Genomic DNA, 26,827 nt, shown 5'->3' on the forward strand with positions numbered 1-26,827 from the left:
ACCACTGTTGTGGTTCAGGAAAAGGGTTTATGGCATAGAAATACTTTCAGAGACAACCCTGTGCTGTTTTAAAATCCTCAGGTAATATGATAATATAGGAGAAACAGGGGTAGCGTTCCTCTGGGGACAACTTTTAAATCCACTGCGGTGAGCACAGCTGGGATGTGTGGGTGTCCCTGAACAGAATGCTTTCAAGGCCAAAAAGGCAGTGAAAATCTTGCACGGGGGTTTAGATACAATATATTGCCCGGGCGCTCATTTCTAGCTGCTAACGTGACCTGCCGATTCCGCGTCTTTATCAATAAACACCAGCAGGAGATATTAAACCCAGCTGAGTTATGTCAGGGGGGTTATCAGAGGACAGACAGTAGTTCCTTTAGCCAGAACAGCGAAGGTCTTGGGGTTAAAAGCCAAGGGTCAGCACCGCCACTGCCTCATGTGGCATGGATTAAATCAAAAATTATCTTTGAGTGGCATTACTGCAAACTAGCCAAGAACATCCATCTGAAATCTCAGCCGCTCCGAGCATAAATCACCTCGCCTGGAGGTTGGGTTGGGTTTTAGGGGCTGACTTGCCTCTTCCAGCACCGTTCCTTGGTTATTGGTTTTGTAAATCTGTTGTAGAAAATCCAAGTGAGATTCACTGAGTTAGGGAAAAACCTGATTTTTTTGCTGGATTGGGTTTTTCAGGGGCATTGCTGGCTGCTGCTAGAAGCAAGGCTTTAAAAGTCCAGAAACCTCTTGCTCAGCTCCCTGAAAAGCAATTTCAGCCTCTGCCATCCCCAGTTATATTGCTGATCGCTCTCAAATTCACAGCTCTTCCTTTTCAATTAATACATTAATCACAGAAGAGACAACTCTGCATTTGATTTAACCTATTTCTCCAGGTTTGATTTTTTTTTTTTTTTTTTAAATTACGGATAGGAGCGAATTCCTCAAACCACTTTTGACTCTCTAAAAATTCCCCTTGCTCACAGCTGTTTTAACTGATGAAATTATGGTTGAGAATGGATTTCATTTAACTTCTGGCTAAGTTACTGGCACTGAAGGATCCAGCTCAAGCAAAATTCATCAGTTCTCATATAATTTTGTTCTGTGCCTCCAAGAAGCAAGCCGAGTTTAAATTTGTTTTCAGCTAACTGCAATGTGCAGGAATAAAAGTAAGATTGGCTGTAAGTGTGCCTTGTGGGATTCATGAAAGCATTTTAATGCTATTTCCAAAAAGCTCCAGCTGGTGGCAGCAGCAATTTTTTTTCCACCAAAAGTAAACCAGAAGACTAAAAAGAAAAAAAAAAAAATCCCTAGAAATGATATCTAAAAGCAATGTTCTGGAAATCTCAGGTGTGTTGCTAAAAAATGAGATAAAAAATATTTATTGCTTCCTTAAAAAGGAAAAAAAAATATTCCTGCGGCATTTAAACAGCAGAGAGACCTGATGACAGAGTGCCTTGGGATGGATGTGTCCGTTGAGAGGAGGTGTGCTGAAAAGGCACTTGAAAGCTTCCTTGGAGCTATCAGGTGCCATTAGGGATGTAATGACCCCCAAGGGAACTAGATCTTCCCAGCTCTCCCTCCCTTGTAATACTCTAAAACCCTTCTGCGGGTAGAACGAGACCTGTTTTTTCTAGGATAACTAAGACGTAGAGAAATGCAAGCCCATGGTGATGGGCCCCCAAGGTGCTACCTCCGCAGTGAGGATGCCTGCGTGTCAGCTCCAGCATGCCAGGGTAAGCCTTGCTCTGCCAAGAGCCTGGAGGCTATCGAGGGTGGCCTCTGGGCACGTGCTTTGCTTCCCACATGGATATCCTTAAAGATTTTGGAGTTTTCTCTTTGTTTTTATGCTGGGTTGACAGTAACACTGATTTGCTAATGCTGAAAAAAATCATTGCTGCCTTTCTGCACTTTTGCAGCATGCAGCTTAGCTCTTTTTAGTCTGAAAAGCCTCTCCGGAGAAGTCGATGCCTTTATTTTTGTGAATTTTGCAAATGGCCCTGAACAAATAGTAATGAGTTATGTAATTGAAATGCTATCATCCTGGGACCGTGCAATCCCTCCTCGCAATCCTCACCAAACCGCACGGCTCGACACGCCTGTGAGGAGTGATTCATGTGCTGGTAGCAGAGACCAGCCTCCTCCCAGGCTATCAGTTGTGGTTGATGGAGGCATGTGCCCCGTGAACCCATCTAGAGGTGGCAGACCTCCAAAAAGGCCAAAGGCAGGGAGCAAAACGACGTGCAAAAACCCGGAGTAGGAGCAGCGCCGTGCCTGGCGAGACCCAGCGAAGATGGAGAGTGCAGGAGAGAGAGGCGGGGGGGTCACAGGAGGTTGGCCCCAGTCCAAAGCAGAAGGTTGGCTATCCCCTCTGAAATCATCTCTGTTTATGAGAGCACCTTTGGGTGTACTTGATATCTGTGTAACTATCCCATCTCTGTTCTTGGCTGCGGCCAGGGGTACTCTTCAGTTTTCCAGAGGTGTGGCAGCCTTTGCAAAACCACTGATGCTCCTTGCTGCTGGAGGAGGAGAAGGCCCAGGGTGACTGAGGTGAGGATGGCTGATGAAATCCTCCATCTCTGCCTGGGAGTGTGGCAGTGTCCAGAAGTGGTGGAAGTGATGAGGGTTAACAAAAACAAGCAGGTATTTAACTAGGGCATTGAAAACCCACAAGAGTCAGACAGGCGCTGAAAGGTTTGGAGCTGTTGTCCTCCTTTGGATAAATCAGTGCATCACCTCTGAGTTGTTTTTTAAATTGTGTAGGCAAGCTCTGAAAGAAGGGAGCAGCTTAGGCAGAATATTAAAACCATCTTTTTCCCCTTCCCTTGCCTTATTCCAGGTGTTTCTCAAGAGCTTGTGCCTTCCTCTAACCCTCTTATTCTCCATGGCAGCACCCCCTTTGCAGAATATCTTGGCCTCTGCAGTCACCTGTCAGAAGCTTTTGTGTCCATGGGTTTGTGAGGGAGAACTAAACTTTTCACCTATTTTTCACTGCAAGTGGTAACACTGACCCAAAAGAAAAAAAAAGTGAACTCTTATACTCTGATATAATGCAAATATGACTCCTCTTAAGTCTTCAGAATTCTCCAGAAGGACCATTCCTGAATGGAAAGCAACCATTTCTGGTTCATCAAGCCTTTGGTGATCATGGTTTGTAAGTGCCAGGCTAGTAAGGACCTCCAGTCTTGGGCAAGAGGTAACGTCTTGGTCTCTGGGAACTCGCTTTGTCTTTGCTCTGCCTTGGGTGCCTGAGAGTATCTCTGAAAGGGATCTGCTCCACAACTTAAGGGAGTTGATTTGTATGCTTGGCCTAGCTTTCTTTTATTCCTGCTCTTCCAGTCTGGGCAGAACTGGAGGCCAGGCAGCATAGGAAGCCACCTCAGACTCTTGTAACATCTTGAAGTTTTGTCCAATGTTGGGCCCCCCATTTCAAGAGGGATGTTGATAACCTGGAGAGGATCCAGCACAGGTCTCCCAGCATGATCAGGGACCTGGGGCTTGCGTGGCTTGTGAGGAGAGATTGGGATGCTGGACTCTTCCAGGTGCACGAAAGAGAGGTGAGCAGGCTTGCTGTTAGCTTACAGCAGCTTGGAGAGGAGTTATGAAGATGATGGAGCCAGGTTTTGCTGGGAAAGAGCAGAATCACAAAGGACAGCGGCCACTGTTTCAGGATGAGCTTTAAAAACAAATTCTTCACCAGGAGGGTGATGCAGCCCTGGAACAGGCCCCTGAGAGGTCAAGAAACCCCTGTCCTCAGAGGTGGATGTGCCCTCATCTACGTTATAATTTGGCTTTGGACTAGAGACCTCCCAGAGGCCCCTTCCAAGCCACATCTCCGAGTCTATAATTCCTTCAAATCAATTCTCTCTCTTCTCTCTTTCCTCTGTCTCACCTGTTAACATCTCAACCTCTTTGGCAGGATATCTCAGTTTGCATAAATCATGGCACTGCCACAACCAAGTCTTGTCCTCAGCCTCCAGCTACACCTACGCCACTAAATAATACATTGGTATGTCTTCCTACGCAGCCAGGCTGTCTGGGAAGGACTTACTCTTGGTGTTTTAACTCTAATCTCTGCATCCCTTTGGGAATACCTCTGTGGAAAATAAACGTTGCCTTACTATTGGCACTGTTTAACTCCCTGAGGAGATTGGAGAGAATTCTGGAGCTCTCTTAACGTGCAGTCACAATCACGGCTTCTGTGATTGAGACGTTTCTCTCTAAATAAGTAAATTAACTCTAATACCCTTATTTGCTATCAACCTTATAAAACATAATAAAAGCCAGATGTCTCTTCCTTAACCTGATGTACTATAGAGGTTCAATGGATTATTTTTTCCAGACTTTATGAAAGTGATTTTGCACTCTCTTTGTTTCCTCTGGTGAATTCATTGCAGAGTCTAATGAGAAGAAATTTGGAAATGTATTAAAATGGAAAAACCTGGTATCATATGGATGCAGGTCTCAGCTGGGGGAGAACCAACCTTCCTCTCTCCATGTCTCATTCTGTGCTGTAAGTGGGTGGCTTTGAAGCAGGGAGGGTCTCTCTGGACCCAAGGAGATGATTAATGATTGAGTGATTTCAATTCAAAACAGTGCAAAAGGATTCTCCAGAGCTGCTAAATAAGAGTCCTCATCCCCAAGAACCTCCTAAACAACCTGTCTCTTCCAGCTCCCCTGGTTGCATTGGAGAAGAAGTCATCCAGGACTGGAGCCATAAAGAGGATTTGGTGTCTGGTGCTCGTTGATTGAGTTCAGCAATAGTTTGGGGCTTAAATAGCTTTGTGGTTTGAAGGCTGGGGTGCCTGGCAAGACTGGAGCCAAGATTACAAAAAAACCCCAGCTCTGTCATTTTCTGTAATTTCCTTTTCCTTTGGGTGAGTTCAGCTGAATTGCAAGATGGTCTTTCTGTGAAGAAGGAGGGCTGAAGACCACAGGATGCTTTGTCTTTAGTCCCTTGGTGCTTGAATGGAGCTGACGATCTCCACTCAGCTCCCTGCAAAATGAGCACATGATCCCTCTGCCATGGTAAGCTATTAAAAGCCTGAAACATATACCTGGCTACCTCGCTGCTCCACTATAATTAGGCACGCAGAAAGCATGCAAAAACTGTAATCATGCTTAAAAACACTGCTTGGGATTGAGTTACCTGCACCAAGCCTGCTGCCGACAAGAGAGGAGGGACAGCCAGCCACAGGGGATGGCAAAGCCACGTCTACCGGGTCTACAGAAATGGGTCGGCAGTTTCAACACACGGATCGTCAGCTCCAGGGCGGGAAGAGCTGTGGTGGTAGAGGACCCCCCTGAGATCATCGTTGTGTCCGCAGGGGTGGTGCTGGCACAAGGATGTGAGTGGTGTGAGTGATGGAGCGGTGGGGCTCAGGCCTGCAGAGACAGCTCAGCAGCCTGGTCGGTGAGTATGGGAGAGGGTGGAGAGGAGCTGGAACGTTTCCTATTTATTTTATTGGCCTTATTTCAAAAAGTCTGAGAAATGAAAGGACCCTGTTCTGCAACTGTACACTCCAAGCTATGGGACTTGTCCATTGAGTAATTTTGACTTTCAATTAAACTAAATATTGTTTTTACGGAAATAGCTTTTTCCCCAGCTGGGGTGATAACACAGTTGAGATGTTTGGATGAGGTTTCTGGTGAGGCAATTTGGGGTTTCATGTCATTTACTGAGAGTCAGGCTAGTTCCTCATCCAAAATCATAATAAACAGGCAACGCATACCACAGAGCTGTTCTCCTGAGCTCAAGCAACCTTCGTTCAGGCACCCTTCTTCAGTAACTCATCCATATACTTCTAATTTGGCATCAGTCACCTTGACTGTATCTCCTACATAATACATCGATTCATACGTCCACGGGCATATTGCAAACTGCGAGCTCAGGCAGGACAAAGCCACTAAGGTTCATGAGTCGGGGCTGTCATTTCTTCCTGTGATTATATACTGTGGGTGTCCCCAGAATATGGGGAAAGTGCTTTTTCTTGTGACACTAACATCACATTTTAGCAACGTTGAGACTGGCAGAAGGCCTTGCTGAGTTGAATTGGTCTTGAAACACCTATCGTCCAACAAGACTGTTTTCTTCTTAATTTTAATCTGATAAAACCAGGTAGAGACCAGCAAGATGACCTGACAGTGATTTGAGTAGCTGTTTCCAGCTTTGCTCAGTCAACGCTCTAAGACAACGCAAATTTTATAACTGCATCAACATAAATTCACTCCCTCCTGCATCCTTTTGCTCTGAGAGCACAAACGAGGCTGCTGGTTGAGTTTCATACTGCAGATTTGTACAAATCATGTAAAGCTTATGAGTGTGTCAGATGGCATTATGGTAAGCCCCTCTGCCTATCTGATTTTTCTGCATGCTGCTGATTTCCCTGTATCCCTAATTCCAGACACAAAATGCCAATCCAGCAAGCAAACCTTCTGCTTTTTAAATTAGAGAAAGGAAGGGAAAACGTCTGTATCAAAATTATAGGTATCTCCGTGGTATTACAGAGGCATTAAGGGCTTAATCCAGTGAAGAAAGTTAAGATCCAAAAGCCTGCTGTGCAAAATTGTGTGAGATGTCAAAGCAATTTGTTCCAAAACCCCGCCACGGGTCCTGCTGGAGGATGCACAGTCCTTCCTCTAAAGGAGAATTAGTGGGAATCAGTTGTTTTAAGCTATGACCCCTTTGCTCGGCACATGCTACTGTCTTACTTGAACCATGTGAAGCTCTGTCTGTGCCCGTGGCTTTTAAACACAACATTTATTATCCTTCGCCCCCCAGATTAGGGGGATCCCTCCGATGGACAGCCCAGAGCAAGGCACACACATGGCATCTGGTTTTCATGTTCAATCTCATCTCTTTTACTTCGCCGTGAGGGAAGGCTCAAGTGACAACAGAACAATGCTCGCCCTGCAGACTGACTAATTAGGCTGCATCTGGAGCTAATTAAATGTGGAGTCGCCCGCAAGGAGAGTACTCTCCTTATCATACCAGCAGCAGGGGCGAGACAGAAGAAAAATCGCTGATGATATGCCTCATTTTTTCTTACAAGCAATTTAAACGAGGCAAAGGAGATCAGAGCGGATGGGCATTTCTCCCTTAGCAGAAATGGGAGCAGGGCTGGTCTCAGGATGATGAAGCAGGGTTTTTTTGGGTGGGGGGAAAGGTGGGAGCTGGAGGTATTTCAAACATAAGAACAATTAAATGAGATCATGTTTGAACTGTTGCTTCTGTGCATAATGTATGGCTGTGAAGATACCTCTTCAGCATTAGTATAATTTAATATTCTAGTTTCTGATACTCAGTGGCACATGTAATTAAAGTAAGCTGACCTTTACCAGATGAAATATGCTCTGATTTCTTTCCTTTTTTTAAACTCTAAAAAGGAATTTTTATTGTTAAAGTACTAATCTTAGTTTTGTTTGGCCAAAGCTGGGAGAAATATAGTTTTCATTGCTTTATCAGTCACTAATTAGTATGAGGCTGCACATTTTTTAATAGCTGGACAGTTTTATTCTGTGACCTTGGGAAACGAATGAATTCTTTTGAAGGTCCAGAAAGTGCAGAGTACAGAAAGGCATATGGGTTTAAACATAAAGTAGCAGGGTTTATTTTTTATGCCTATATTTTTCATCATAACACTTGAAATGGTAATAAAGGAAGAGAAATCCTCCAAACTCTAGAGATAAATTTGTCATGACTTGGTTCAGAACAGTAAATTATTTTTAGATCAATTTTAGCTCCTCTTTTCTGGCCTGGAAATGTTTCATTTCCAAGATGGACAACGGTTTAGCTGTGGATTCTCATCACATGGAGATTTTTTGACTGCTTTTTTGTCTTTTTATTGTCTTTTTGTCTAGAAGCCACCATCAAGAGGCCATGCATGCTAGGAAGTGCCCAGAAGCATCTGGCCCCACACATGGATTCACCCAGCGCTGGGGTTCCCACAGCCCTGCTCTACCTTGGGGCTCATTGCTCTTACCCAATCTGCACCATTTCAATCAATTTTGGCGAGATGAGCATCTGGGTTTCTGCCAGAGCTCGCTCAGGATCTAGACCTACAGATGGCTCTTTGTGCTGCCTCCAAATTCTCCTCTCCATGCTGGGAGTGTCCGTCTTTGAACATTACGCCTATCACACTGATGGAAAAGTCCCGAAGCCACAGAAATCCCCCCAAATGGTTGATTTATATATTTTGTTTAACATATTGTACATCAAACTTGTTTAGTCTTTTGGGTTTTTGTCCTACCACAGAGTCATAAAGAACTCCAGAAGCCCTCTGCTCCCAGCCCACCGAGACCAATTCTGGACATCAAAGCTGCTGCTGGGCTCTTGGCTTGATCTCCACGTGCTTCCTTTCCCTCGCCCTGCCCTCCTTCATTACTGTCCCAACATTTCTTTCTTTTCCCTGCATTGAGTGTTATCCCCAGCACAGCCCAGCCACCACCCAGATGCTCACACCGAGCTGGGGGCATTTGGCAGGAGCAGGAGGTCATGGGCAACCAGAGAAGGCAGGAGGCTGCCTTGGAAGTGAAGAAAACATCTTCAGTCTATCAAAAAGCTTCCTAAAGGAATTTATTAGCCAGTCTGTGCTGTTGGCATCTGCAAGGGGTGGATGCAGGGAAAAAGGAAAGCTCTTTTATGACTGTAACGCCAGGCTGGGGTTGAGGGGTTAGGCTCAGCTGAGCATCCAGATGCTCCTGCTCGAGGAGAGCAGATGCTTGGCGGAGCCCCCGCGCTTGCTGCCTTCCACTGCTCGGCTCAGCAATAAAGGAGGCTCCTTTCCCATGGGATTTGAGCAGCTTGATGTCCAGCTCCAGCCTGTGGTGGGGCAGGGAAAAATATTCACATGGATGCTTTGCATGCATGCAAAATTATCTGATCTTTCCTGAATTTCAAGGTTTTGGGATGTCCCTTTTCTGTAAGAGCAGGGGAGGGAAAGGGGAGAAAAGTTGGGACATCCCAGGCAGTTTTTCTAGTCTTGGCCCTCATCTTGAAACAAAGTGACATATAGGAGTGAAATGATGACTTGATTTGTGGTCTGTGTGGTTTATCTGCAACTTATGCGGATTGCTATTACATAAGTGGGGAACACAGGCTGGAGTTCAGTCTCGGTGACTTTCTTTGCGATCCCAGTCCCTGGGAATTTAAGGATTCTGGCACAATCTGTCATATTAAACCATTGAGTTTTGTGAACACAGGACTTGAGGATCGGATGGTTCAAGTTTTAGGCAAATGGTGTGTGTGTGTGTGTGGGAGTGAAAGGTCATCTTAGGCTTATCTCTAAATAAACCCAGGAAACTCAAAATCAGCTCCTTTTTTTATCCTGTGCAGGCTGGCAAATGGGCAAACCAGTGTGGATAGCTTTTTTTTAATATACAAATGTTCCCCACTGAAGCATGAACTCAAATATTAACTTTCCACCTAGCAAGACTAGACAGGAGCAGGGAAAAGGCACGTCTGTTTCTTATCCTTGATGCAGGGAAACTATTTAAAACTAATAATTTTTAAAAATTTTTTTTCAGCTCTGCATAGGAGTGTTTACTTTATTTGGGGGGATTCAGGGGGCTAATGAATGCAGGCTTTAGTGAAACCCACCTCATTGTAATTTTCACAAACTCCATCAAAACATCCTTTTCTCTCTCTGCCTTTTCAAAAAGAGCCTTTTTTTCCCCTCCCTCCCCCGTGTTTCTGCATGTTGTGATTTCACTGAGGCTTCCAATGGTCTTCAACAGTTCATTTATGCCGGGAGCCTTCTATAAACTGTACAGCCATGGTCTCCTCGCCCGGCCACCCACCGAACCAGCCTGTCTAAACAGCATCTGTCTACATCCCAGACACATCGAGCGAGTTAAAAATGGATCAAGTCCAGCTTCTTTCTTTTTTTTCCCCCTTTCTGCCCTCCTGCAAAGTCAGGGTAGGAGTTGAGGAGGGGGCAGTGAGTGTGCTGCCCCAGATCTGGTGGGGTTGGGGTGCTCTTCTTGCACCCCTAATGCTGCCTCCCCTCCCAGATTTGTTTGGTGAGCCGTGCAAGACCTCCATCCCTCAACGCCGGTGTTAGTCCTACAAAATCTCTCCATCGCTAGCAGATGCATTATTAGTGACGGGAGCCTATTTAAACTTAATCCCAAATGCATTACCTAGTGAGTTTTACTTGGCTTTTTGACTTAAGGTATTGGAGGTTATTACCTCTGGTATGCAGGCGTTGCTCTGAAGAACCTCCCTGGCGAACGGCTCCATTTGGTGAGAGGGCAGGGACAGACGGGGTTTTCCTTGCTCGTGCAATTTGGACACATTTTTGAAAGATTAAGTCAGATCAACCACTCAAAAGTCTTGGTTATGCCTCGAGTGTGACAGCACAAAACCCGTTCCCCCTCCAAAGAGCCTTGCTCTGCTTGGAGGGCTGGAGGAGAGACTGAAAAAATTAAGAGAGGGGTTAATTTTACTTGGCAGCTTGAAGAGATCTGTGTTCACCAAAATACTGCTTTTCTTCCCCTTTACCCTGCAACACTGTCAGAAAATATGCATTCCTAGTGAAGGGAACTGCCCGCTGCGGTCACTGGGCATGAGGTTTATTCACATCCGTGTCAACGTGGAGGATGCGGCAGAGAGCAGATTGCCAAGGGCTTGTTTAGGCTTCAGTCCTGGAAAGGTGTCATCTCTCTTAATTAGGGAAGCTGTCATTACAGGTAGATGGTATTTTAGGGAGAAAAGGTTATGTTTCTTGGCTGTCAAGGGCTGGGCTCAAAAATAGTAACTGGGTAATGAAATGCAAGGTTCAAATCTGTTGGAGTTATCAGTGAGGCTGCCCCTGGGTTCAACAGAGCAGGGATGTTGCGCTGTGTTTGGTGCCTATAGCCTAGAAGAGCTTTTATTTTCTTTAATATTTAGTTTTCAAGAGAAAATGTAAGCTTCTGGGATGATGCATGCAACAGGTTTGCCTTTTAGCATCTATCAAATGCCAGTTCCCTCTGAAATAAAACAAACCTGCAGTTTTTGCATCTCTGTCTTATTTGACCTAAGAAAGCAAACCAATAAAAAAGTAAAGATGAAATAGGAGGGAATGCCTCAGTTTGAAAATATTGTTCTTTAAATAAAGCAGGAAAATAACACATAAATGAACAGGATTCTAAAAAAAAAAAAAAAAAAAAAAAAGAGGAAAAAGGAAAAAACCACTTAAACGCTAATCAGATGAAGGGGATGGGTGGATAAACTCATCACTTTATGGGGTGGGATCTCTGGGATAGACCACTGAAGGCTGTGTCCAAGGCAGGACTCTAGTTTAAGATCTGTCCCCCACCCTTATGAGCACCATCCCTGTCTGGGTGGCAGCGTGGGACACTGGTGACAATTCCTCCAGCGCCCTCCGACACGCTGCAAACAGCATCACCCCTCACAGCATCCTGCCAGGCTTGTGCTGCCCCGTGGCTTTGCTGCTGGTGGCTGGACCAGCTCTGAGACCTCCAGAGACCCGCGGGAGCTGCTTTACAGATCAGTTATTCACATTAACTCCATCCATAACACGCTGCGCTTCAAATTTAACCTCAATAATTTCTGCTCAGAGGAGACAGTACAGCAGGCTCCGACAGGCTGCTTATGCCTATGCAAGCTTCCCTGCATCACACAGAGATAATTTATTGCAAATTTCAGGTGCCTAAAGAGATGCAGGTTTTGCTCTCAAACCTATCACTTGTTTCAGCATCGAGGGGAATTTGTTATAGCAGCGCATGGCTTTAAAAAGAAAAGGATGGGATGTGCTCCCCCGTGCTGCTAATGGCACTTCATTGTTCTTGTGCCTCCTTTAAGCCCAATTCAGATTAGATTCACTATCATTCATGATTATGTAAAAGAAGTGATAAAATGTGGCTTTTAAAAAAATCATGTTTGTACAAGAATTTGCTGACATATTGCGGAGTGATAACACAATAGTGAAAATAGCCAGATCCTGCCCGGCCTGATGTCTGGAATCAGTAAAAGGAGGCAGTCAGGCATACTGCAAGCTAACTTCTGTTCCCTTTCCAGAACAAAATTGGCACCTTTTATTATTTTTTTGTAAACTGACCGATATAATTTTCATTGAAAACTTGCCATAATTCCTGGATCTTGGCTCCAGCCTGAACTGCATTGTAATCATTTCACACCGTAGTCAAGGGGAGAGTTTCTGAACATATGAAAGGAGAAAACCTCAGGTCTTCAGCAGAAATGGCCAGCCAGGCTTGCTGATACAAACCGGAGAATCAACAGCTGATGCCGGAGGGACACAGTCGGTGTGTGGAGAAGGAGAGCAGAACTTAGAAAACTGGCTGGTTTTAAATTGTGATTTGCTCTGTGTTAGGTCCTATCACTTGCTACTAATACTGATGTGAGGTGCTGCTGCCTCCTGAGTTGTGACCACCTTCTGCTGCAGGCTCAACCTGGCTCCCTGGGGAAACGGGGTGTATATCTTTCACTTCTGAACCTGGCAGCCCACTTTGGCCAAGTCTGATAAACACACAGGAGTCCCAGAGATAACTAAGGTCTGACAAATTGGGTGAAAATAGGTCTCTGGGGAGAAAAATAACACAACTGGGAAAGCTGCAGAGCCTATGTTGGCCGTGGTCAATCTCACCAGGTTGAAGCATCACCATGTTCCCAAGACCGTGTTTCCCCATCAAGAAAAAACTCCTCTTCGAGGTTACTTTATCATCAGTTGTATGTTACACACAAAGAGGGAATGCCCTTAAAGACCTGGATTCTTCTGCTGTAATTCCCCAGCTCTTAGCCACAATCTGTCATTGCATAAGTATTTGCATTTGGACTCTTGGTGGAATAAGGAAAAAGGTGATAAAGATGAGTGGAAACGGAGGCATGGTTTTAATAACAGCAACAAGGAAAGGAAGTGTATGGACAAAATGTGCTGTAGGTCTATTTTTTACTTGCTGAAAGTCTCCACTGTATTTGGAATGTGTGGCCTTGGGTCTGTTGGTAACCATGAAAATTACTCATTAGGTCCTCTGCCCCTTCTGCCAACACTGTGATTTGTAGAGTATTAGATATCTTCAGTATTAAGGTTTCAATCCCTTCTCTCGGGGGGCTGGGACAAGCTTGGATAGGCTTGGCCACAAGAGAGGGATTTTCCTTTGCTTAATTCCACTCCATTACTCTTCATTTAATCCCTTTGTATCGCTCTCAGCAATTACCTCGCTTCCACAGGACGCTGCCTCTCTATGTATCAAATGGCCAGCTCCACATTTGCTTTGTAATATCTTATTTGGGTACACAAATATAGACATATTTGACAATTATAGTAAGAGGAGAAGAGAGGGAAAAACTACTAAGGCGTGGGTGTGTGTGTGTGTTTTCCATAAAATGCTATTTCTGTAGTTTTATGGCTGATGAGGCAGTCTATGTCTAAAACAGGAATCTTTTGTGTAAGGGGAAAATGCCATGAAATGACTGGGATCCTCTTGCATCTGGAGGAATGTCCATGTTGCAATAGGTCTCTGTAAATATTTATACCTGATGACTTAGCAGCTGGCTATTAAGTGCCCCGATTGTTCCTGTAATGCTGCTAGCAAATGGAGATCTGGCATTTAAAGGATGCAGCACAAATTGTTCTGTTGGTCTTAACTTTTGGTCAGAGAATTTACTCAGTGCTGGTGATATCACTGGTGAAGCATCCCTCTCGCCCCTTCTCCTTTCCATCTGCGTAGACCGAGCAGCACTCTCCCTTGTGTCAAAAGGAAAGTAAAAGCGGGAAAACCACGTTAAAAAAACCCTATTTTGGGGGTCCAAATAAAACATGTTGTTGGTGGTGGCTTAGGGGACCTGTCTGGGGCCACCTCCTCCCAGCGGGGTTTTCGTGGTACCTTGCATGGGGCGTTGCAGCCCCGGTTGCTCTTCCTCTGGCGTTGGACACCGGCCAGGCCACCGCGCCAGCGTGACCTCCCAGTGCCGGTGACAGTGACTCACTTTTGCCACGAATCTACTCATGACAAAGCCTTTCCTGCCAGGTCGGGGCGGCAGTGTTAACCCCTTGCTGGTTGGGTGGTGCTGGCTGGGCTGTCTCCGCCCAGGGATGACCAAGCCCTTTGTGGAGTGCGTGAGGACATGACAGCTCAAAGCAGCTCCAGTGGGGATTAGGATTGGGACTACTGGGAGAGGAAATATTCATCGGGCAACAGGCTCTTTTCTCATGGATTTGGGAGCTGGACTATTGCTCCAGGGCTGGGGTAGACCTCGGGGGAAGACATTCACATCCCCATGTTGTCCATCCTCACTGTAAATTCAATTAGACCCCAGGCACGTAAAAATACAATTGTATCATCACCACAGCTAATACCAGTGTCAAGGAGACCTCTGTGGTCTCCTACATAAATTAATAGTTCAACTGCACCTTTGGCTGGATTAAAATTAATCATGGGTTTGCGTTGAGCAGCCAGAAGAACCGCAGTGAGGGGACAGAAACCATTAAGAAACCAAACAAACCACAAAGTGCTTCATTCTGACTTTCTCCTGAAAGTAACTGCTTTCAAACTTCTCCTTTTGAAAAGATGTCTCATCGGTGGGCTAATTTTGAACTAATGAAAAATAAATCAACCCCCTCCAGGTTCGCCAACAGAATCCTGCATTTCATTCTACTGGAAATGAAGCAAATAAAAACAAATTAATCTTCAGAAACTGAAATACTGGCACGGGTTCCACATGTCATGGTGCCTGCAGATGGGGTTTTGCAGATGGAGGAAGCAGGTGATTCTCGCACTGCAAAGCCATGCAGGTAGAAAAACTGCTTGATGAGCCTTTTTACTCATTTGATCACTCAGAAATGGTGCAGGTACCACTTAAAGCTACTCCATTTCCTTTGCTTTACCAGGCTGCTCCTTCAAATTATTTAAATTAACTATTTTATATGCCTGTGGATGATGTACTCCTGTCATTGTACCCATGCTATATTAATCCCTACATTACAGCCATATAATAAAATGCTTTGTAGTCTTCTGACCCATCATGAAAGTCAATGAAATAATTTTTCCTAAGAATGTATTCCAGGAGTCCCTTCTTTCCTCATTCCCTGGCTGCATTCAGGCTCAGTTACTGCCTGCTTTCAAGGCTTTTTTTTTTCTTCCCTGATTATTATTTGTCTCCGGGTGTTGACACTGCAACTGGCCGAGTTGGAAGGGGATCCCTCGGGTGGGCTGGGGTGTAGGCTGGGCTCAGGCTAAGGTTCACGATGTTAGGATACTTGTGGGTTTATCTTTCAGACCTTTCAACTTGGAAAGGAAACAAATTTATGTAAAACATCGCAGCTTAGATTTTAAACAAAGAGGATGTGCTGTGCTCTGTGTAAGTAGAATATTTACAGTTATAAGGCAGGATGATATATGCCCCTTACAAATAATAAATAAAGGTTGAGTGTTGGGAATAGGATTCATAAGGCTAAAACTAATAATGTAATAGTCTTTATTGAGGAAAATGAAGCAGTCTTACGACTGGGATGAAATCCCAAAATAAATTTACTGTTTACTAAACCACTGTAGAGTGGTTTAGATGTTGTTATAAAATCATTTTTATCATCTATGCTGAAGATGTGGATCAGTAGGGCTGTTCCAGGTTTCCTAGAAAACTTAAACGCAGTCCTAATAGTCACAGAGAAGTCCAGACAGCTCAGCAGAGCCGCTCACATTTCCAGAAATTCAGATTCCCACAAAACACCGCGAACGGTGAAAACAGGAGTTGATGATTTGACCTGGTATTACTAAATTTGAATTCACATCTCCAGACATTCCTTAAAATATGTCCCAGTTCAGCCTAAAAGAGCCAGCACATCTGGAGCTGTTAAACAAAGGGCTGCAAGGGGCAGCGAGTGCACCTCTTGCAGGCAGAGATATTCTTCAGGTTTCCCAGCATGTTCCCAGGCTTAGCAGGTCACAGCCTTAAACCCTCACTGGTGAGCCTGGGTACATGCTCCCAGTTAATAGCATGGCCTCTAACATAACTGTTTGTATCAGCTTCAGGCACTGAAAAATACAATTACCGCTGCCTTGTGGTGTTGTCGTACTTCCGTGATGATGCAAAATAATGTTTTACGTTCAAACTCAGTGAAAGATACAGAACACAAAATATATTGTCTTTTTATGCGTCTTCAGAAAAGGAAGAAATAAATATTGAGCTATCTCCAAAGTTTGTGCAGGTTCTTGTTATAGAATCTATGTACTAGGAAGGAATGCAGAAAAAGTACTAAAAGAACCATGTGGGAAAAGAAGATAATACACGTGTAAGTGAATCCAAGGGCTAGCATCGATCAATCCAACACACAGCAATAAAGGATGCTGCAGCTCTGGGGGAATTAGTGCTTTCTATTTCTAGAATGACATTGTTCTGCGAGAAAAGGGAAACCTCAACATTTGCCGTAGGTTAATCCTGGTTTAAGACACTGACTACACTAAAAGTGTATTTCTAGGTTTGGAACATCCTTGCTGCAGAAGGGACCTGGAGCAGATATGCAAAACAACCAGTCTAGATCGCATGCTAGATGTTATCTGTATTTAGCAGGCAAGATTAATGCTTTTTAAAACTCCCTGGACTGGAGCAGAAGCTGTGGTCCAGCCCCTTATCTCGGGGTTCAGCGTGGTCTCAGCAGCAGATAGAAATGCTGGAGGAGGCATCACAGGGAGCAATGTTGCCGTGAGCAGGGTAGGGGTGCGGGAGGGGGAAGATGAATGGCAACCCCAGCCCCACTTCTGACAGCTCGGTGTTTATATTTGAGGTGCCCTGCAATTTTGCACAGCTCCATGTTTCAGCTGGGTGGCACCTCTTGTGCATTAGCAGAGCCCAAACCCACCGCTTGTGGCCACTCAGGAAGCAATCTCAGTGTTGGAGCATTTATTATTGGCTTGTGTCATTATAGGAGAGTGCAGGAACCCCAAAATGGAGATTTAAAACCAGCTCCTGTCTTAGTTATAAGACATAAGACAAATGGATGTGAGGAGCAGGAGGGGCACGGACAGGGAATGAGCAATTTAAACACTTGCCAGTGTCGTGCTGGTCCTGTGATATTCTTCTCTTTATTTACAAACCCCCTCTATGTTGAGCTGAAAATGTAGGTTGAGATGCATGCAGAGAGAAAAGCTGCTCTGCAAAGGGACAAGTGGGGCATTGTCTGTCCCTAACCCGCAGCTGAGCCCCATCCTCCTGGCTCAGGGATGAGTTATCTATGGGATCTCATCAGCTGTGGTTACACATAGAACACTGGTTTTATCTAACAGAGCCCCTTTCTTCTGTCTTGTCTGCCTCAAAATTACACCCTCCCAGCAAGACCTTCATTATGCAAGAAGAAGAAGGAGAAAATACAGTTTCTCTATCTGCCCAGGCTTCCATGTCTGCAGAAATGTTGCCCAAGGATGGCCACGAGGGTGGTGGGACACTGTGCTGGTGGTTCCCACACATGAGCAAAGAGGAGAGGACAGGATGGTAAAGCTTGCTGAGCACCAGAGAAGAGCAGCAGGTCCACGGTGGAAGGGAAACGTCTCATGGGAAAGGTTACCTTTCAGCTGAAGGATAAGGCTGCACGCTGCCAGAACACGGCACCAGCTTCATTTTAGCTGTGGACTTCTTTTGTGATCTTGGGGAGGTCAGGGAATGGCTCAGCTCCTCAGTTACTGTAGCAGGCTTACTTTAATCTTCAACCTTTTCATCTTATGAAGTTCAAAATTCATCAGTGTCCTGGTGCTGTGGAAATTCACAGCATTGTTATGGAGTATACAAGCGTGTTTGAAACACAATCGAAAGTGAGGATGCAAAGAGACTGGAAACTCGTGAAGGGAAATTTATACCCTCTCTGGTTTTTGTGGGGATATATTTGTAGGTGGAGGTATGACCGCTGTCCATGATATCCTACCTGTATTTCTCTAGCTGAATCCTTTCCTGGATCTGGAGCTAGGCTCAGTGCTTCAGCAAGAGTTTATTTCACTTACAGACACATGTAATATCCAGGAGAAATATTTCCTTTGGCTTCAGTGTTTGGGCTGGGCACTGCAGGGCAAGAGAGCATCTCCAGTAGCAATGCTGAATCCTACCTCCCTTGCAAAAGCCCAGGTAAACTCTCTGTAGACCCTGACACCTGCTTTGAAAATGCAAAGGGGTGATTTTTGCCCTCGCTGCACATTGTAAATCAGCACAACATGTACAAATGAGAAAGGAATATGGCAATCTTCCTTCTGCCAATGTTACATTACACAGCCTCGCTGCTAAAAGCATGGCTTAAGCTATTAGCCACCAGGAGAAATCTGATGCCTGTTTTGGAAAGTGTGTTTGTTCGCTAGGATGCCTGGAAAGATTTATGCACAGCGAGAGAATCAACCTGGTTATGGCAGATGCTCAGAGCCCAAGTTTGGGGGGAGGACAGGGATCAGGTATGGCCAGAAACAGCATTAGCACGGCAGGCATGCTTTGCAGTCCTGACCTCTGAATCCTGCTGCTGTCAGCCAAGAAACTGAAGCCTGGATGCATCAAAAAATGATCTGGACTGCCAGATTCATGCAGAATAAAGCCAGGCTTTCAGCGGGAGGACAGACGGACACAGAGCAGGTTTACCCTTGGCATGTGCGGGGGGTTGTTAGCAGCACAATGCCACAAATCTGCAGTCCTGTGGCAAAACAACAGTGACATTTGCTGTTGCGACATGAAGAAAGGACTTAAAATATCCTGGCTGATGCATTTTTTCCTCTCCCATGGTGCATGCATTCTCCTCTTGCCTTTTTAACATTGTTCCATTATTTTTCCCAGTCTTCTCTTCGGGTGTCTCCCTACAAACCTTCATGTTCTCTCGAGGTGCTAGTGGTATCACCAACTCTTGCAATTTTCTTGTGAAATCCATTAATGCGTGGCTGATGGTGCTCCATGCGTAGGACAGCCCAGGCACTTGGGTCTAGCAGAGGAAACCCTTTCCTCCACTGATCAAGAGTCCAAATATGCAGAGCTAGACCTAGAACATTCTTTTTTTGCTTGTTTATGTTCCTAGTCCTTGGTTGAGACTCTTTCTCAAGGCCCTTCTACCTTATGCATTTAACATAACTGAACGTATCCCAGTGCTTGAATCTCATGTTTTATGTGTTCATAACACGAGTGGTTCATTGGGCTTTCAGACAGGGACCTACACAGCTTTTCTTGTGCGTAATGTTCTTCTCCTACAAGTTCCCATGCAACTCACCCTACCAGGACTGGCTAGTGCCCCGTGGAGGGAGGTGGCCAATTTATTATGCCTCAGCTGGAGAAATTAGGGAATTTGCTGAAATCCATTTCCTTCGCTCCTTTGCATCCCTGTGAGCAGATTTCTTCATCGTTAAAGTTAGTAGCAGCAGCCAAGGAGCAAAAATGGGTTGCAAAGACTTTCTGAGGTGACAAACAAATGATGGACCCAGTAGGAAGGGCGGAGTATGGAGAAAAGAGGATTGCAAATATTTTTGGGGCCGCAAGGCTGAGAATACTCATAAAATCTCTGCTTCTGGTGTGCTAAAGGGGTCTGTCCAAGTGGTCGGGGCACAGTGCTAAATCCCAGGCCACGGGTGTTTTAGGTAATCATTATTTATTGTTATATTTTGCAGCTGAGGGGGGAAAAAAAAAAAAGCTTTATCACTTGCTGGAACTGTGCTATTTCCTCCCTTTAAACCTTTGAGCAATAGAGATAAAAAGTGAGTGTTACTTGTGATACCGAGAGAAAGAATGCAATATTATATCTGTTACTGTCTGGAAGAGCCCCTATCATCTGGCCTTGCTTTCTCCCCTCTCAGACCCAGGCATGGAGACACACGCACGCACGCATCTACTTAAGAGGTGAAGGCCACTCATTTTTAATGTGCAGTCCTATTTCTTGGCTTTCTTTTTCAGCTAGACAGGTTTCTATTGAATTGCAAAAGCGGCCAACATTTGGCACAACCGCTCCTTCCAAATCTCTGCTAAAAATGGAAACCCATCCGAAAAAATATGACAGGCCGGATGATACAGCACTTTCCGATTGGTCTCGTTCTGCTAAATTGTTAACTTATGTTGAACGTTTCCCCTCTGCCCCTTGAGTGCTAAGACTCTTCTTCCTTTGGTGGGGCAGTTAAACTGGGGACCCTGTGAGAGAAGATAAAAGCAGATCTGTCTTTTGTGAGGCCAAAGATGCATAGCCAGCATCCCTGCTAGGACGCGAGGATTAGGAGAATACGTAGAATTTCCAAATTTAGAGTGGAGGACTAGCTTCCCGTAAACAAAGGCTGCTTTTTAAAATGAGATGCTAGCAAGATAATGCCAAAAAAAAAAAAGTTTGCCTTTGTGACTAAATTCTGTTATTTTGCAGCCAACCTTCAAATGGGCTGTTGGTGCAAGTGAACAAACGCTTCCTGTCTGTCCGTCCTCATGGGTGGTCGCATTTTAAAATGAAATATACAGGCTGACAAATGCCTTTACAAAGGCCAGATTATAAACTGTAAACCTACTGTCAGCTGGGTAGAAAAAAAAAATCCAAATGCCTCTTATACCATTTAAAGATTTAGTTTGGCTTCAACACTAAAGCACTTCATCTTGAAGGAGAAAGGAGCTTAGAGTTTATAAATTGTTGTTTGGGCTCTAGTAAGCTCTGGATAAGGGAATCTATCTGCTAGGAAACAAATGACCTTCCCAAAATTTAGGGAGCTCTGGGTATTGTTACGAAGACAAAATGCCTTGGAAAAATGTCCCCAGAATACAAAGGGATTTGAGACTGCTCTGTTACTCTTAACATACAGTTCATACAGCTGCAAAGGGCAAATCTTACAGCTCCAGTCTTTAAAAAAGGGTGGAAAAAAGTTAAACATATCACGGTAATAAAATACAAGCTGTTTAGATTGTCCCCCTCTGTCTAAATTGACTCTAGACTTGCTCTTGCACACATTTGTTGACTCCAGGCTGAATATCCACGTTATCTTGGCCAAAAAAGTCTCAAAATAACCTATGTTCTCCCCACTGGTGATCACCAAAGGAAAGTTTTGTGGCAAACACAGTGGTGTATGGTAACATGGTTGCTACATTCAGCATTTTGAATCCAAACTGGAGGAACAAAGAAACTCCAGAAGTGAGGAAAAGCCATGGGCATTGCACACCCTTGCGTCCATTAAGTGAAATCTTGCAGCTCCTTCAGGCATTCCTGCTCACGCAGATCTCAAGGGGAGTGCCAGCGATGGTGTTTCAAATCCACCCGGAGCTCGGAAGCGCACTGCAAAGCTCATCCTTTGCTCTGCAAATGCCATCCATAGTTTCTTCAGCGGGTTGTGTTTGCAAGCACGCTTCTGCTGTAAGGTAGAAGGAGATGAACAAAGAGATGAATATCTACATTAAAATGGGCCTTATTTATTTAATTTTTTTTTCACATCCTGCTTTTATTTTGTGTGTTTTGAGATGGACCTGAACTGGCCATAGAATCTGGAGGCAGCAGAATGTAACGTACTCTGCAAATCCTTGCTGCGTTCCTCTTCTCCAGCATGGATTGCTGTTGTTTGTCAGGAATATTGCAGGTCATGCTGCCCTTGCTGGAGGTGAGCAGAAATTTCAGTTGATTTCATCAAATCCAGGAAGGTTGAGAGGACTGTGTGTGTTGGGTTGGGTGGGAAACAGAAAGGAAAATCACCTCTACCAGGGGCTATAGAGTTTCCTTTCCATTCCCACCATCTTGTGTCAATCAGCACTACCCTAAGACATCACTTCTCATCCCCTTCCCACCTTTATTACCGGTGTCCATATTGATTAGCACAACTGTTTGACACTCTTTACTTGAGAAATGACCACCTCCATCTTTTGAGATGCTCACACTAAATCCTGGAAATCACACTTTTGTTGTGCTTTTCTGTTTTTAGGAGATTTTTCTTTGAACACTGCATAGCATCACAGTAATTATTTGAGATGACGTCAACTTTCCAGGGCTCTCAGCAGGTTTGAAAGGGTGTGAGGTAGAAGAGTGTTCAATTTTCTAAACATGCCTCATGCTCGAGGCTAAAGTGTGTCAGCACCAAATTCCATAAGACCTTTGGAAACGATGACTATTTCAGTGCCCATCAGATTGTTTTAATGCTTGAATGTGATTCATGCTGGGACTTGTACTATCGGCTGTCCCTCCTCTCCTATCCAGAGACCAGATGACAGTTGTGCGGCTGCATGAAATGCTTTTGTTAAAAAGGAACAAAAAGGAAATTACTGGAAAATCTTCACAGCGGATCTCCCTCCACCCACAGAGTGGTGGGAATAAACATCACAACTTTAGATCTTGGTGAATGCAGATAAATAGAGGCTTAGCTGATAAGTTAATGACATACCAAAACCAGATTGCTCGAGGACTAAAATAATAAGCGGCCAATGAGCAGAATACTGGAATCCTGACAAAACCAGAACGTTTTGACGCTGTGTGCTCCCTTCTGCGAGGAGGGAGCTGCTGCAGTTGTGCGCAGCGGGGATGCGGCTGGCAGCATCCAGATGAAACCTCTTTCTTTGGCTTCTTCACCCAGGCACGTCTGAAAGGCTCCAATTCTCCTCACGTGATTTCTCCAGTATGTGCCCTGCCCTGTCCATCTGCACTGCTAGGTCTTTTCTCTTGACTCCCCTTAGCTCATGTCTTCACTGTTGCTATCCTGGGAGATCTCGCATGCTCGTGTTCGCTCAGAAGATTGTTCAACTGTCTCATGTCTCTTTTTTTGGTGTTTCTTCTCTGTGACATCTAATTTATGCAACTTCCCTTCCTTTTCAAACCCATTGCCATCTTCCTCACACCTGCTGTCTTTCACGATTGAAGTATGATGCCTATTTTATGTTGGCAGATAAATATAGTGTCTGACATCCTACACCTCCCTACCAGACTGAGCAATTACTATTCTGCCATAGATTTGTCAGAGCTACTCTTGGGGAAATAGAGGCTTAGGGAACCTAAGGAGTGCACCGAGTCACACAAGTACCTCCAGGTGGGTTGAATCCAGCTCCATCACTGACCATCCTTCTCAGCACGCCTCGGGTTCCTAAAAGTGATTGAAGAAAGCAGAAAGTTGGGGAAGAACATCTCTAAGAAAATATTTTGTGAATTATTCCTGCCCTGACTTTCTCCATGGTGCTCCAATAGATTGATGCACACATAGAAATCCTCCCTGGGCTATGCTTTTAACATGTTACAGTCATCAAGATATCCAAAGAAATCATCAAAAACTTCTCTTGAAGACCAATTTTATTCCTGCATAGACCATGGCAGAATTTGTGCTCCCTTTCTAAAAATTTAATAAAGATTTCATAGCTAAATGACAGGAAAACTGACCACCAGTCTCACCTGTGAAATGCTTCTTGGTCCTCCTTGCACTCTGGCTGGAGCTCCAGCTCTGCAGGTGAGGATCGAGCTATGCCGGTGAGCAAAACTGCTTCAAACACTGCTGCTGACAAACCAGAGCTGGAAGGTCCTTTTTAATGGAAAGAGGTATAAATGCAAAAGTTTTATTAAAATCCAACGACACTTTCCTGGAACAATTAGTCTATGTTTGGGTTGGGTGAAGTGTGAAGGGAAGATGATCCTAACAGGGGTGACTGGTGCGGTGGTTTTTAATGGAGATGTGTTGCTTTAGGGTAACTGTGGGGCGGCATCTGCTTCCTTTGCCTTTGTTAGACTCAAGCAATCACGCTCAGGACTGGATGGAGTAACTGAGATTGCTTATGTGCCCACAGCACACTGGATTTGAGGCACAAATGACTGGTAAATGCATGGTTGCTGCAACTTTTAGGTTCAGCTCTGCAGCTGGTGGTGGTGTCCAGAGTCCCCCAGTCCTGCTAGGAACAGTCAGATGCTCCCACTGACTGTCCCAGGACTCCACAGAGGTGGAGGCAGATCCTTTGCTGGTGGAAAATAGATGAGCAGCGCAAAAGCCAGGCAGCAGCGTGCACCAGCTGAGGGTTGCCAGCATTTCTCCAAGCCCTTCAGAAAGAATCTGTAGAAAGAAAACCAATAAAAAAATGAATGCTCATCTCCAAAACATTCCTCCAACTGCACCCACGACTTTATCTGTTTTCTTTCTGCACAGGCTATCTCCCCTATTTTTTTTTTTTTTTTTTTTACAAGCTATCACTGCAGCAGCAAAGGCTCTGTAGTATAAATCTGGGTTGAGACATGGAAATATTTAACATTTCACAGCAGCTTGCTCAAAATCCTGGTCTTCTGCAGCCTGCTTGGGATTGCTTATCAAGACATACAGCACAGGAGAGCTTTGCAACTCAGAGGAGCTGAATTGCTGCAGCGTGCCGAGCGCGGTGGCTTGCTCCAACATCCCACAGGCTGTCACAGCCTGGAGGAGCGGGGCAATAAGCCAGAAGCTTATTTTAGTCACCTTTTCAAAGGAGTGGGACTATTGAGAGCAACCAGCTGACGGGCGAGCGTTTGTTTTTCTCTTTCTAAAGGCAACTTGACACCCGTGGAGGGAAGATGTGAATGCCGAGAGCAGGTTGATGGGGCTGAACAGGAGGAAGCCATTCACCCCTGATTTATACGCGCCTTCAGAGAGCGAAGGGTTGATACCGCCCGGCCGTGAGCGCTCGGCAGTTCACAGGATCGGGCCGCTGAGTAAATGGGGAATTCATCCAGAGATATCTAGGAAATACATGGAATAAGCTGCCAACCCTATTCCTAAAGCCAACAGTTCACTAATTTTAATCAACAGCTGGATATTTTTATAGGGAGTGAAGGGATGGAGGGGTATTATGACAGAACAAGGGAGGTGGGATTAGACTAATCTAACCCAGGCCAAGTGGGCTCTTCCTGCTCAGCCATGTGTAGTGTCATGACTGTGTGATTTAGACTACTGCGCACTCACCAACACTGATAAGGAGGACAATTATGGTGAATACACAACTCTTTTGTGTAGCCCTCAGCCAGCAGAGCAGGCTGGGTACCGCGGATGTCAGCTGGGGATCATCTCCAGCTCCAAATTAGAGTGGTCCCCATCCCAGGGACAGGGTTGTGTCGGGGAGTGTGCCCCGGGGCTCTTGTGGTGCTGCAGTAAGGGATCCTGGTGCTCATCCTGCTCTCAGATGGAGGTCACCCTTGCCCTGTCCCTTGCAAAAGTTCAAAAAGACCTTTCTGATGAGCCCTGTCATCATGCCGGTAAAACGTGGTGGGTGGCAACATCATTATCCCCCTCTCTGGAGAAGGTTTCTCCATGTTATGACTCCGTTAAGTCCCTCAAGGGCAGTTTCTCCTGTGTTAATTGTCGTGTTTCCCATAACTTCTGGTTCTCTCCATGTCCTTCCTCACCTTCCGCTTACTCATAGCCAGACGAGACTCGTGCCAGACTGTCGCTACCTAAATGCGACCCAGGGACCAAGGCAAAATGCACAATGCCACCTCAAGTAGCCCCAGTTCAATCGGATACTCCTTCTAATAGCATGGGAAGAAATATTTGGAGCCAGGTTTTTCCCTTTGTTTTGGGGTTTTTTTTTGAATAATCCTCTGATTGGTGCATAGCAGCTTTTGTTGTTGTTTATTTGTGTAGCTTTTCATCTTAACGAGGATGTACGGAAACAATTACCACATGGTTCATTCACAATATCAACTCAAGCTTTTCCTGTCTGTGCAGTGATTGGACTTAGCCACTGAAAATTATCTAGCTTTGCAGAAGTCATGCTTTTTACCAATTTTTTTTTAATACATATTGTACAATAGGGTTTATTTTTTCCTGCTAAATAATATTTGGGATTTGTACCAGGTGGCTGGAAATGTCACACTGTTTCTCCTTCTTGGCAGTCGAAAGTCCAAAACGCTTTAAGAAGATGCACATTTTTTAGGAGGGCAGAGAGAGGTCAAGATGCACTGACTAATTCAAGATTTCCTTCACTGGTTTCCATAACAAATAATCATTTTTTTCTTTATTTAGCTGTACTCACTGGTAGGTTTTCATTTGCATCAAAGCTTTGTTCTGCTCTCATTTGGGCTGCCTCCAGAGACCAAACAACATCACAGACTACTCCCGGCATATCCTCCAGAGAAATGGGCCAAATTCAGAGCTGTAAGTTGCCTCCCACGTGTAAACCCTTGCAATACAGATCCTGGAGCAGTGCTTGGGGTGAATCTGAGAAAGGTCTGTGGACAGTCAATAGAGATTTCCATGGAGAAATCCATGGAGATTTAAAAGTAAAACCAGTTGGGCTTTGTATACTCTAGGTGGATGGGGCAGCCATGCTATTATTAAGTTGATAAGACCTTTCATCTTGTTATTCAGAAGTTGGTTGACTTTTTACCTCCTTGGGTGACATCCTTCCGCACACGTGTCTCTTACCCCAGCCTGCTTTAATATTCTTATTATTCTTTGGGGAATTTCAATCCTAATAACTCAGGAAATGGGTCTTCAAACTCACCTCTGGAAACCATGGCTAGCTTTTCTGCATGAAATCCTGGCACTGCTGTGCTGTGGAAATGATCGGGGATTTGGCAGCTGCTGGCTTTCCTAGCGGTTGTTTGCCCTTTTCCCGTCCCTGCCGAGAGCTGCCCCAGCAGAACAAGGCGATAAGCAGTTGAAAAATTGTGTTTTGCATGGGAGATCTGCTAGGATTTGACAGCTAACTTCCCTGGAGATACTGGGTGTGCTCCAGCCGGGGTCGCGGGAGCTTGGATGGGACTTTCCGAGAGACCGAGGACACAGGCATGAGACCCAAGGGTGAGGAAAGTGTCTCTTGGTCCTCGTCTGGCCCCAAGTGCCATGGTAAAGGAGATGGCCCGGCTGGTGTGTAAAACATGTAAGAAAAGAGTTACATTAGAAGAAGATACAGGGGAGAGAGAAAATGAGTAGACAAAAAACAAATTAAATCCTGGGGTTTTAAATTTGA

Source organism: Strix aluco, chromosome 14 (genome assembly GCF_031877795.1).
Source record: "Strix aluco isolate bStrAlu1 chromosome 14, bStrAlu1.hap1, whole genome shotgun sequence".
Lineage (NCBI taxonomy): Eukaryota > Metazoa > Chordata > Aves > Strigiformes > Strigidae > Strix > Strix aluco.